General features: G+C 38.1%; 1 non-coding gene across 1 annotated transcript; it reads left to right on the forward strand.

Moving 5' to 3' along the window:
- The first annotated feature begins 7802 nt into the window (after nucleotides 1–7802).
- Trnav-cac (transfer RNA valine (anticodon CAC)) lies at nucleotides 7803–7870 on the forward strand. Its single transcript has one exon. It is a non-coding gene; the product is annotated as a tRNA-Val (tRNA).
- The last annotated feature ends 1905 nt before the right edge of the window (nucleotides 7871–9775 follow it).

The raw sequence follows: 9775 nt of genomic DNA on the forward strand, positions 1-9775 counted from the left end.
GCTGCCTACAGGAGACGCATTTGATAGGAAAAGACATACATAGGCTGAAGGTGAAAGGTTGGGAAAAATCATATCACTCATATGGACTTCGGAAACAAGCAGGAGTGTCCATACTCATATCAAATAAAATAGATTTCAAGCCAAAGTTAATCAAAAGGGATAAAGAGGGACACTACATACTGCTCAAGGGAACCATACACCAACAAGACATAACAATCATAAATATATGTGCCCCAAACAATGGTGCAGCTATATTCATCAAACAAACTCTTCTCAAGTTCAAGAGTCTAATAGACCACCATACAATAATCATGGGAGACTTCAACACACCTCTCTCACCACTGGACAGATCTTCCAAACAAAAGTTGAATAAGGAAACTATAGAACTCAATAACACAATTAATAACCTAGACTTAATTGACATATATAGAATATACCACCCAACATCAAGCAGTTACACTTTTTTCTCAGCAGCACATGGATCCTTCTCAAAAATAGATCATATATTATGTCACAGGGCAACTCTTAGACAATATAAAGGAGTAGAGATAATACCATGCATCTTATCTGATCATAATGGAATGAAACTGAAAATCAATGATAAAAGAAGGAAGGAAAAATCATGCATCACTTGGAGAATGAACAATTGGTTACTGAATGATCAATGGGTTATAGAAGACATCAAGGAGGAAATTAAAAAATTCTTAGAGATAAATGAAAACACAGACACAACATATCGGAATCTATGGGACACATTGAAAGCAGTTCTAAGAGGAAAATTCATTGCTTGGAGCTCATTCCTTAAAAAAAGGAAAAACCAACAAATAAATGATCTCATACTTCATCTCAAAATCCTAGAAAAAGAAGAGCAAAACAACAGCAAAAGAAGTAGAAGGCAAGAAATAATTAAAATCAGAGCTGAAATTAATGAAATCAAAACAAAAGAAACAATTGAAAAAATTGACAAAACTAAAAGTTGGTTCTTTGAAAAATTAAATACAATCGACAGACCCTTAGCCATGCTAACGAAGAGAAGAAGAGAGAGAACTCAAATTACTAGCATACGGGATGAAAAAGGCAATATCACAACAGACACTTCAGAAATACAGAAGATAATCAGAAATTATTTTGAATCCTTATACTCCAATAAATTAGAAGATAGTGAAGGCATCGATAAATTTCTTAAGTCATATGATCTGCCCAGATTGAGTCAGGAAGATATAGACAACCTAAACAGACCAATATCAATTGAGGAAATAGAAGAAACCATCAAAAGACTACCAACTAAGAAAAGCCCAGGACCGGATGGGTATACAGCAGAGTTTTACAAAACCTTTAAAGAGGAACTAATACCAATACTTTTCAAGCTACTTCAGGAAATAGAAAAAGAGGGAGAACTTCCAAATTCATTCTACGAGGCCAACATCACCCTGATTCCTAAACCAGACAAAGACACTTCAAAGAAAGAAAACTACAGACCAATATCTCTAATGAACCTAGATGCAAAAATCCTCAATAAAATTCTGGCGAATCGGATACAAAAACATATCAAGAACTATGTAATGTTTTGAACAACCAACAATAAAAATTATAAAAAAATGAAAAATAAATAAAAATACTAAAAATAAAATAAAATAAAAGGGAGCTCACGTCCCTCACGCCTTGCCCCCTCACGTCACCCCCTCTCAGCTCAGAAGAAGCCAAAAACAAGCGACGCCCCTCTTCTTACAACAATGTAGCCAAAAATAGATTGTCAATATAAGTAATTAATTAAGTCAGATCAAATCAGAGGGACCGGTTTTGGGTGAGCTCTAAAAACTTGGAGACTGTTACCTGAGGGATTAAAATTCCCTCAGTGCTCTTCCCCTACCCTATCAAATATTTGAAAGGGACACATAAGAAAAGGGGGGAATGATAGACCCAACCTGATCTTTTCTTAAAATTGGGAGCCATCTCGCCACAAAGCCATGAAAAGATAATTTTGGCTTTACTATAAATTACTGCAAATTCTGAACCTGCTTGGAATGCCTGGCCGTGCCTTGAACTCACCCATGCCTGGCTCTCTGACCAGATAGCAGCCCTCTCTGAAACTGTAGTGACGCCTCATAAATATTGGCCTTCCCTGGCCAGATAACGACCCTCTCTGAGGCTCTAATGGTCCTCATAAATTCTGATGTTGGGGCCAGCAAAAAATGTAAACTACCATCAGTGTGATGCTTATCAGAGTTCTGTTATCTGTAACCCCCCCTTTGTGTAACTTTCTGGGCTATAAAGCTGAGCTGCAGGAAAGCTGCTGCTGTCTTGTTTCCCGCGGTTTGGGGAGGGAGAGGCAGCCCAGCCGGTCGAAATAATAAGCTTGCTTTAATTTGATTAAAAAAAAGAAAAGAAACAGCCTTCCCCAAATGCTTGAGATAAGACTCAAGAGTGCTCCCTAATCCAGCCATGACAAGGCCAGACAAAGACATTCAAAATTTCCATGCTTTGCCTCAAAAAGAACGATTAGCTGAACTGTTCATCCCACTCAGCAATCAGAACAAAATGATTAACAAAATGGTTAACCCTCAGCCTGTGTCAACACAAACCCATCCTAACTGCCTCTCCTGACAGCAAGCTTGCCTGAGCGTTGATGTAAGTGCTGGGCATGTGGTTGGTGCTAGACAAGCATTAGCAATTATCATGAATGGACCTGATGGGCTTCATCAGTCCACTGGCTTTCTAATGGAAGGCTCCCTTCCTTCTCCCACTCCTCACTGTCTCCAGAGCACACATCCTGCAGTCCCTCCTAAGGATCCTTGCTCAAGAGCCCAAACAGCAAAGGAAGGAGAGAGAATGAGACAGGGAAGAAAATCAACAGTGAAAGCCGGTCCTCAGCTTCCCTTAGACCCAGGAAGGAGAGACATTGAGTAGGAAAAGCAAAATGTTTTAAAAAAAAATACAACTGCCATGTTAGGCTTTAGAACACCTTCATGTGAATTAATAACTTCATCACGACCTAGAAAGAAATGTCAAAATCAAAGGGAAATAGCAAGGAGCAGTGGCTGAAGTCTTTAGCCAACTTTTGCTGTAAGGCACTTCATGCCATGTTACAGTTCTTTATTGCCCACCCTGTGCTGGCACATAGTAGGCACCCAGCTGGGGAAAACACCAGTCAGTGCCTAGGAAGCCTTGTTCCTGGCAATGAGATAAGAAAAACTGATAACGTAGGGAAGGAAGAAGGAAACTAGCCACTTCCCTTGTCTTCAGTTTTTAGGTAGGGACCAAAGCAGTGTGAATTTGCTTGTAAAGTAAAAGAATATACTTATAAAATATATATATATATATACTTATAAAACATCTGAGGCAACCCAGATGTACAGCAGGCATCCAACCCATCCTGTGTATTTCCCTTGCTTATAGGAGCTGATCAACCTTCCATTCTGTCTTGGCCCACCACCAAGGGACACATGAGAAATAAATTGTTCAAATCCTCTCATTGAGTCCTCCAAGTTCTTCCTTTGGGATTCTTCCTTTGGGAACAGTCCACTCAGGCCTTGGCAGTCCTGGGGTTGCACATACCCAAAATATTTAATATTGATAATAAATGATGAATGAATGATTGACTGAGTCATTGCACAGACACTCTTGAGGGAATGGTGCCGGAGATGGTCTACTCACACACATGTGGCCATCAAGACCAGTTAAGGAGGCCCTTGAAGACATTCTTTTCTTAGGCTCCCAATCAAGTCTCTACCTAAGTCTTGCAAGAGTTTCTCCAGGGGAAGATTACAGAGGAGCTTTCAGTGAGGGCTCCCTCTACTCATCAGCTTTCCAGGGCTGATCAGGCTTTTCTGGGTTGTTCTTGCACAATAGTTATCACTCTCAGGAAGGATTTTCTTCCAGATTTTTCACCTTCCTCTTCCTTTCTTTCCTTCAAATTACTGTCTTTTCTAACTCCAGACTAAATGAGAGACACCTGTGAGACAGTGAAGCCATTTCTGTTCTTTGGAGGTGAGTAGGAGGTGCAGTGGTTGGTGGGAGAGGGAGACGGGGAAAGCATCAAGCCACCTTCTATCTTTCCCTGCAGTGGTTCAGGTGGGAATGATCAGACATCGGTAAAAGATGTTTCCAGGCAGTGGAAGTTGAATAAAATCTCTATAAACTTCCCAATCCTAACACTCTGGAAAGCTGATCACGCCACATAGCAATGATGGTTTTCTCTGTGCTACGCATGAAGACACATCCCCCACCCACACTCCCTTTCATCAAAGGACTTGCTGCCCAGCCTGGGAACCGTGACCAGCAGGACAGCTTCTAGCTGTCAGCTGCTCCAGGTCCGGTTCCAGAGAACTGCTTCACCCAAGGTCATGTCCTTCCAGGGACAGCCAACTTCTCATGAAGGAGCAAAGAGGGCTATACAGGCACAGCCACTGTGGTCTGAAGCAGAGCTCCAAAAGACAATATTTCCCCACAGCTGCCCACCCCAGGTTGGTGGAGGCTTTGTCAGGACTGCATCTCTGTTCAGCTTCTCCCTTTGCCCAATCCTGCATCCCTGCTTCCCGGGTGAGCCCTAATGAACATCTGTTGCCCAAACTGTACCAGAAGCATCTGCTTACAGACATCCAAAACTAAGATATTTTATATTTTATTTATATTTATTCTTAGGAAAGTCCATTCCTAAATCATTCTGAATAAATGTACTTGCAAGAGGACTACTTTGAAGAAAATGGCTTACTAGGATAAGGAAGTCATTTATGTCATTTGAGAGAGGAAAAAAAGTCAACTTCAATATGTTATGCATTTTAGTCTTTTAAAGAATCAATGCCAATTTTCTGTTTGGAAAACAGACAGAAATTTGAAGCTAAAAAGGAAGGTTTTGATTCAGAGACTTAAGAGCTAAATTTGCCCTAAGTATATGGTAGGAGCAAAGAATGAGAAAAATCAATGCAAATCATTTGACTCATATAAATTGAGGATGGATCACCTATACCATGTCAAGGCAAGAGGTGAAGCTGCCATCACTGATGAGGCACTTCAAGGAAATGCAGGTACTATTTCCAGGGCCACGTGGAAGAGCCAGTGAGTTACATTAGCTGCATCTCTTCTATAGGGAAATCAGATGAGAACACGATAAAAAAATTTCTAAATCTGTTTTTCGAAACACACCAAATTGTCCTAAATCAGCCCCGCTCCTGCCACAAAACAAAATTCTCCTTAGAGAGAATCTCTTATTGATATCATGATCTCAACAAAGTTGAATTTTGATTTGTTATGGTAAAAATAAAGCAGGAATTAGAAAAGAGCACTGTGTATTGCACACAATGATGGGTAGCACCTGAAATCACATACACAGTTATGTGATTACTTGGCAATTTGGCTTAAACACACTTCAGAAAGTTTTATTTAATATAGATATACCATGGTAGTTGATTATAGGCAATGTTTATGGTCATTTTTATAAAATGTTTGTAATAAAATAACTCCTATTTAAACCAGATTGTGATTTGTAGCAGACAATATCACTTAACTTTCACTCAGGAAAAGTCAGGTGCGCCTAAAAATTTACTTTTCCCCGGATCAGCCCTTGACCTGGCAAGTATAGTATATAAGAGTCTAGCTCCCTTGCCTGGCCATCTGGGCAGGTGCTGGTGACATCCCCACCTCCTGAGACCTCTGCAGGATCAACAGATGCTTCCCTCTGTGGGCTTTGCAAAAATCATGCCCTTATTTGGCTCCCCCTTTCCCTGCCCTTCCCCACTCTTTTGTCAGTCTTCCTTTGCAAGCAAATCCTGTTCCTGAATCAGCTTCTAGGGAACCTGACCTAATATAGTTGTACCCTGAATGTCCCAGGTCTCAGTAGCTTATAGATCACAAAATAAAATTATACTCTCTTTTTATATCACAAAAATTATACCATGTGCCTGTTTTTATTCTTTTATTCATTTGACAGATATTCCATACTGAGAACTGGGATATAGAAGCAAACAAAACAGAGTTTCTGTCTTTGTAGAGTTTAACCACTGGCCTGAGGACCAGATAGTATTCCCCTTCAAGGTAGCACAGACAAGTTAGAGACTCCAGCTCCTGAACCATTTGGGTCCAACTTTGAGCTACATTAGCTTCTGTGAGGTGATCCAGGAGAACAACAGAGTCCACCCAAGTTCAGTGATTGTGTGTCCAAACTTTTCAGTCCTCAAAGAACCAAGTATCAGAGCTCTCAGCTGAAATGAAGAAAATTCTATCCTTACTCTGTACCATGTTTTATATAAAAAAGGGAAATTTTATAAATATGTGTACATATATACACATATATATACATATGAACATATTACATATTAAGATCTTATAATACAATAATATATATATAATGCAAATTTTTAAAATATTTTAGTTGTGGATGGACACAAACTTTTTTTATTTTATTTATATTAATTTTTATGTGGAGCTGAGGATTGAACCCAGTGTCTCACACATGTTAGGCAAGCACTCTACCACTGAGCCACAACCCCAACCCATAAATTTTATTTTTAGAAAAATAAAATTAAAATGAGGAGAAAAAAGAGAAATGGGAGTAATAATTCTTATACAGTTGTTACTTTTACAAGATAAATGTTTGGTCTGGGGATGTAGTTCAGAGGTAGAGTACTTGCATAGTGTGCATGAGGCCCTGGTTTCAATCCCCAGAACTAGGGGAAAAAACATAAGTGTTTTGCATTTCAAAAAATAAACAAAAACAGGAGAAGGCACTCCTTAAAACAGAACCCAAGTGGAAACAAATTTTCTAACTTTTATTACAAGTTGATAAAATTTCCACCCAGAGAAAAGAGTTATTTCAATTATCTTGAAAATATACTCAATAGATTCATTGCTAGTAAATATATTTGAATTACAATCTTGAAACTATTTTTGTCATATATTTTGGGCAAAACAAATAAGGAAATTTTAATGTTATTAGGAAGGAGGATTTTCAATGTAAGAAAAAACATGATAAAATAAATAAAAATGCTATAATGTTGCATTTTAATTACAAATATCAACATGAACTTGTGATTCTAAAATACATATATTCTTATTGCTGTCCACTGAATAGGGTCAAAAAGCAATGACAATCCAGCAAGAATAAGGACAGCTAGTCCCCAGCTCCTGGTTTCTAACTCTCCAGTAATATACTGAGTTTCATTAAAAAAAAAATAGTTGATTTTAGGAAAAGTACAAGATGAGCCAAGGACATTTTTGTCATGCCAAAAACAAGAAAGCACTCAAAAACTAATAGGGTCATAGCCAAAAAACCCAGAAGTGATATTGCAGGGGCTTTGACTAGCCTTTGAAACAAATGTGAGTGACAAAAATAATGAATATCATTGTTGCAATGTACTGAACAAACAAACATCCATGAACTCACAATGAAATTCAAAAGAGAAAAATAAACAGGACAGGAAGGAAAAATGAAACAACTCTTATTTTAAAATTAATGCAAAAGTAATAATGGATATTAGAAAATAACCACATTAAAAATTACAGAACACTAAAGAAAGAAATTGAAGAAGACCTTAGACAATGGAAAGATCTTCCATGTCCCTGGATAGGAAGAATAAATATTGTCAAAATGGTCATGCTACCAAAAGTACTATAGAGATTTAATGCAACTCTTATTAAAATTCCAATGACATTCTTCATAGAAATAGAAAAATCAGTCATGAAATTCATTTGGAAAAATAAGAGGGCCAGAATAGCCAAAGCAATCCTCAGAAAGAAAAGTGAAGCAGGAGACATTTCAATATCAGACCTTAAATTATAATACAGAGATTATAATACAGGGCTGGGGATATAGCTCAGTTGGTAGAGTGTTTGCCTCACATGCACAAGGCCCTGGGTTCAATCCCCAGCACCAAAAAAATATATAAATAAAATACAGAGCTATAGTAACAAAAATAGCATGGTATTGACACCAAACAGACATGAAGACCAATGGTACAAAATAGAAGACACAGAGACAAACCCACATAAATACAGTTATATTAGACAAAGGTGCAATAATATTAGATAAAGGTGCATTGGAGGAAAGACACCCTCTTTAATAAATGGTGCTGGGAAAACTGGAAATCCATATATAATAAAAATGAAATTAGACCCCTATTTCTCACCATGCACAAAAATCAACTCAAAGTGTATCAAGGACCTAAGCATTAGACGAGAGACCTGTGCCTACTGGAAGAAAAAGTCGACCCAAATCTCTACCATGTTGGCTTAGGAACAAATTTCTCAACAAGTCTCCTAAAGCACAAGAAGTAAAATCAAGAATCAATAAATGGGATGGAATCAAACTAAAAAGCTTCTTCACAGCAAAGGAAACAATCAAGCACATGAAGAGAGAGCCTACAGAATAGGAGAAAATTCTTGTTACCTGCAGCTAAGATAGAGCTTTAATCTCCAGGATACATGAAGAACTCAAAAAATGTAACGTCAAAAGAATAAATAACCCAGGCTGGGGTTGTAGCTCATGGTAGAGCACTTACCTCACATGAGACCCTGGGTTCAATCCTCAGCACCACATAAAAATAAAGATAGTATGTCCATCTACAACTAAAAAAAAAAAAAGAACAAGTGACTCAATCAATAAATGGGCAAAGGAACTGAACAGACACTTCACAGAAGAAATATGTGTGATCAACAAATACATGAAAAAATGTTCAACATGTCTAGCAATTAGAGAAATTAAAATTAAAATTTCACTGAGATTCCATCGCACTCCAGTCAGAATGGTAATTCTCAAGAATACAAGTAACAATAAATGTGAGGATGTGAGAAAAAAGGTACACTCATACACTGCTGATGGAAATGCAAATTGGTGCAAATGCAAATTGGTGCAACCACTATGGAAAGCAGTATAAGATTCCTCAAAAAACTTGGAATGGAATCACCATTTGACCCAGCTATCCCACTCCTAGGTTTTTACCCAAAGGACTTAAAAATCAGCATACTATGGTGATGAGGCCACATCAATGTTCATAGCAGCTCAATTCACAATAGCTAAGCTATGGAACCAACCCAGGTACCCTTTAATAGAAGAATGGATGAAGAAAATGTGGTATATATATACAGTATAATATTACTCAGCTGTAAAGAAGAATGAAATTATGGCATTTGCCAGTGAATGGATGGAACCGGAGAATATCATGCTAAGTGAAATAAGCTAATCCCCAAATTAACAAAGGCCGAATATTCTCTCTGATATGTGGATGCTGACTCACAATAGGCAGGGCAGTGGGGGAAGAGTGGAGGGTCACTGGATTGGAAGGGGGGATGGAAAATGGATACAAGGGAGTGAGGATGGGAATGGGAAAGAGTAGAATGAATCAGACAAAAGTTTCCTATATTCTTAACATAAATACATGACCAGTGTAACTTCACTTCATGTATAATCACAAGAATGGGAAGTTATATTCCATGTATGTATAATATTGTTAAAATACATTCTACTGTCATGTATAACTAGAAAGAACAAATAAAAACTAAATAAGTAAATAAAATCACCACATTGCTACTATTATGATTTGGATGTGAGGTGTCCCCCAGAAGCTCACATGTGAAACAATGCAAGAAGGTTCAGAGGAGAAATGATCGGGTTGTGGGAGCCTTAACCCAATTGGTGAATTTGTCCCCTGGTAGGGATTAACTGAGTGGTGGCTGAAGTAGTAAGGTGTGGCCAGAGGAGGTGGTGTGTGGCTTTGAAGTGTATATTTGTATCTGGAAAGTGATCTCTCTCTCCCTCTCTCTCTGCTTTCTGATCATGATGTGA

The sequence above is a fragment of the Marmota flaviventris genome, chromosome 2, assembly GCF_047511675.1.
Source record: "Marmota flaviventris isolate mMarFla1 chromosome 2, mMarFla1.hap1, whole genome shotgun sequence".
Taxonomy (NCBI): domain Eukaryota; kingdom Metazoa; phylum Chordata; class Mammalia; order Rodentia; family Sciuridae; genus Marmota; species Marmota flaviventris.